Source organism: Spea bombifrons, chromosome 3 (assembly GCF_027358695.1).
Source record: "Spea bombifrons isolate aSpeBom1 chromosome 3, aSpeBom1.2.pri, whole genome shotgun sequence".
Classification (NCBI taxonomy): Eukaryota; Metazoa; Chordata; class Amphibia; order Anura; family Pelobatidae; genus Spea; species Spea bombifrons.
Window position 1 is genome coordinate 69,296,263 of NC_071089.1, and position 4,482 is coordinate 69,300,744.

At 38.2% G+C, this 4,482-nt stretch overlaps 1 long non-coding RNA gene across 1 annotated transcript in view; it reads left to right on the plus strand.

Annotated features, from left to right (window-relative positions):
• Positions 1–4,482, plus strand: part of LOC128482732 (uncharacterized) — a 194,439-nt gene that overhangs the window by 20,311 nt on the left and 169,646 nt on the right. The gene's annotated exons all lie outside the window — the stretch shown is intronic.

Genomic DNA, 4,482 nt, shown 5'->3' on the forward strand with positions numbered 1-4,482 from the left:
ATGTATGCCACATGAATTTCGTAAGTGCATATTTTTATTGGCGTCCAGATGCCTAGCCCTTCAGCATTCCGTTCCATATCATGGCCTGTATACCAAAGTACTACATGGTTTTGTAATGCACAGAATATTGTGCTCATGTTTAAGTGGTATGAATGTAATCACCTTTCATAAGGTTGGTATTGTCAGTATATTGCAAATTGCATTACAGTTAACGTTAAAAAAGAAACTGCCAATATTTGTCATTTCCATATTTTCATAAACTCCTAATGTATCAGATTTTCACACATTTTAGAGGCGGACTTATGCTTGCCAGTAATTGTAGATGTATTCATGTCAATGAACATGTGAATGCTATACTTTTGTGAATAAATGATTGTTTATTTAACCTTAGAAGTTATAATTGTATATTTATTCTGTGGGACTAGTGGGGTTTAAGAAAAAGCAGGATTTCCATCTTTTAAAAATGTGTAAAAAAAAATCCCTCTTTTATAAAATTTCAAATCTGTGGCTGTAAGGGTTTAAAGAACATTAACTTACCAAGCTGGCCCTTCAGGACATTATAAGAATTCCCTAAGATGGAAAAACTAACATGATACTGCCATCAGCAATACAGCCATGTAAAATTAGATAGGGGTCCCCAAAATTGGGGTACTTTGACGCAGTGGTGGGCTAGGCAATGTATAGTGTGAGAGAATCCCCAATATTTATGCTTTACATAGGTGCTTTTTTGTTGTGTGTACATGTTGGTGATTTCAACACCCCAAAACCTGAATTTATATGCTTTTAGGGTGTGGATTTGTGTATATTCACAGAATCTGACTAAACATTAGGATTAAACACTCCACCTACCAGACTGGTGCCCCGTTAACGGTGTCCAGAGAGGGCTTTAAATTGTAGGAGAGTCACAGTGGCTTAAGAGGCAGTGCAGGTCCACAGATTCAGCTCCATGACAAGCAATGGGCTGCATAAACATGGATTTCAAATATCAAAAATGTGTAGTTTTTAGATAATGTAATTTACCTAATCTAACAGTATGACACCATCACATTAACTTGGCCAGTTCTACCAATGTGGCCATATTAGTACTTCAACAAGTTTGAGCATTTACTGGACAGTCTAACATTGTGTCAGCATATAAACAAAATTTATCGGAGGGAGCGCAAAAAGCCCATTCCTACAACCTCCAAGAGAATGCGAAAGAACAGAATCCATTACGACAACAAAGGCCTTATCAGCAATGTTCTGCTGCCACCATGGTACCAACAGGAAAATTACACTAATATGATTAGCTGAAAAAAATTGTCTAATTGATTTCAGAAAATGGAGGTGATAACACTGTGTACAGAAACAAGGCATATGATTCAAACCTGTAAAAAAAACATGTCTATTTTAATCCCTCAGGATGAAGGCATTTTATACACTTGTGGACAACAGCATGTTCAACCTTTCAACTATGTCCTTGTTCAACCGTAGTTTCCCTTTTTATCATTTAGCGTATCCACACATTATATATATATTTTTTCTTGAGGATAAATAGAGCATTATTTTTGCACTAAACTATTAATTTATATAACCCATCATTTAGTATGGAAAAACCCCTCATATAACTTGCATTCAACTAGCGGATACGCCTAACCTGCCTAGGATTTTCATTTATTTTCGCACGTTTTCTTCCAAATTATAACATCAAGCTTGGCATTCTGAGGCTCTAATTTCAATAGCGCTCACAGACCTGCAAACCGCTACATAAAACTATATGTTTCCTGTAGGTGTCATACAAAATGCCCATATTAAAGGGTTAACAAGGCATCTTGCATGAGAGAAAATATAGTTTTTTCTTAGTCCACATCCTGCCATAAAGGTTAATTGGAATCATGGTCAGCCCCTACCATAAAGTCAGTGGGGCAAGAAAAGCAACCAAGCAGGGTATCTTCAAGGTATACCAGGTGTCCTGTCCTGGGTGCCATAAAATTCTACAGGGCAACAGGCACTGGAGTCACACAAATGGGTCATCCAGCTATCAGGTCGTGATCACCCCAGCGCTATCACCATACAACCTACCATAAAAACAAATAAGATGTATTAAAATTTCCGACAGGTAGGAGTGTCATAAAGTGCCTGGGCTACAATCATTGCTCCCCACTTACAACAAATGGACTTCTCCCAGAGACAAAAGAGAGAGATTCCTATAAGAATTCCAATAGATTACCGTATTTGCTCGATTATAAGATGACCCCCCAAAATTTTAAAATTTAGGAAAAAAAGAAAAAGCCTGAATATAAGACTACCCTATAAGAAACAGTTTCACTAGTAAATATTAACTCACATGTAAACAATTGTTTCATATAATAAAAATTATGAGAAAAAAGCATTTTTTTTAAATTTCCTTTTATTAGCCAACCTAGCCCCAGTTATGCACATCTGCCCCCCAGATATGCCTTGCACCCCCTTATATGCCACTCTGCCCCCCAGGTATGCCTTATACCCCCTATATGCCACTCTGCCTCCCTGATATTCCCTTTAACCTCCTATATGCTACTCTGCCACCGATATTCCTTTTATGCCACTCTGCCTACAGCCCTTATAACCCCCCTCTTACCCTCCCCCGACTTACCAGTGCTTCCCTAGACTTCTCCCGTGCTTCAGATTCCTTGGTGTGTAGTGATGCACGCAGACAACCTCCACTGCTGTCGGCACTTCTACGAAGAAGCACTAGAAGCTTCTCCATAGATTCCCTGGCAGCGGAGGTTGTCTGTGCACATTGCACAGGCCTCCACTGTCTGTCGGAGAGGAGGATCCAGGTCCCCTGCAGTGCTGCGGGGGATCTGGATCTTAGTCTTGTAGTCAGACCTCTATTTGAGGTCTGATTAGAAGATGACCTCAAATATAAGACAATGGTTATTTTTCAGAGCATTTGCTCTGAATAAAACCTTGTCTTATAATGGAGCAAATAAGTTTTTTTGCTTTTCTTAGAAGCATACGTTTTCTGTGTTTTACTTTCTGAGTATGTATATGGTCTCTTTTACGATTATTTTTCTGGAGTACTGTGACTATTTGCTCTAAATTTGAACTTTTGAGGATAGTGTTACCACGTTACCATCTTTCTAATTTGGGAAGTTCTACTTTTTTATTTTACTAACTTGGACTTTTACAAAGGGTTACTGAAGCCTCCTTAGGTATCTTTTAACACATTAAACAGAACTTGGTGGCGGCAGCGAACAAAGTTTAGGGGTTAAGGTGCAGTTGCTTTGGGCCCTGCGGCCCTTTTACACCAGTGTCCACTCTTAATGTCACTGAGAGCCAGCAAGGCAGCGGGTAATGGTTGCTGAACCTGTGTTTAAAAAGCTTCTGTAACACCAGGATGTTGCTCTGTAGTCAGTTTGACATACTTTGCACATTCATTTCCACACCAATCTCATCCAAAGTTAGTGTGTGGGGGTCTACTTTTAAAATGAAATGCCGCTTTGGGTTTCTTGCCCAAAGCCATGTCAACCTAGAGATAAAAATGCTAATTTCTTTAAAATTTTCCTTTTTACATATTCTAGAAGAGGACAGTACACCAACAACTAGAGATCCCATATGGATCGCTTCTGAAACAGGTGAAACCCCTTGTGATATCATTACTGCATTACTAGAAGGGTCTCCCTCTACTAGTAAAGCACAGTGCATTTGTGTTTCTCTCTCACATTGTACTGCTGCAACAGCCTGTCTCAGCACTTGCAGGGATCTCACTGGGATCAGAAGGCAGGACTGTGCAGCTCTTCTTTGCTGTCCACACTAAAGCAGCAGGGAAACCTCCTAGATTAGAGCAAGGTCTTTGTAGACTCCTCCAGATCTACATGAAAAAACAGCATCATATGCAGCCAGTCAAGCGCTTCTTGGAACAGGGTCAGTAGGGTTGAATCTTCATAATGTATAGTGAAGGCAAAGCATTTAAACTACAAATCCCCTGCAAAGCCTCCCTTTGACTTTATTACATATTATAAAAGGATCAATCACAGTAAATTTTTGTTGCAGAAAGAATGACTAATATAAGATTTCTTTAGTCTCCTCATTCATTAAGCTATGCATTCGTCAATTGCATGTATTTATTCCTGGCATTCATTGGCTGATTTTCAAACCTTTAGAAAGCCCATGCTACTTTAAGAATCTTTGTCCGTTACTTAGCAATGATGTAACCTACATCACATTACACAAAGCGTTTAATGTAATTTTATTTAAAACCATAGCCTTGTTAAAAGGTAAAGTGGCAAAAAACTCTTGTGAAAAAATTTTAGTAATATAAAAAGTATTTCTTTTAATAAAATACACTGATTGTATGTATATACCATGGTATAATGTACCATTTTTCTGCCTGTTAGGCTATTTACTATTAAGTTGCCAAATTATCTGATAGAAATAAAAACAGGATAAGTTTAGTGTCCGCAAGTCTGAAAAAAAGAAAAACAAAACTATATGAAAAAATATTTGTAAAAAAAAAAG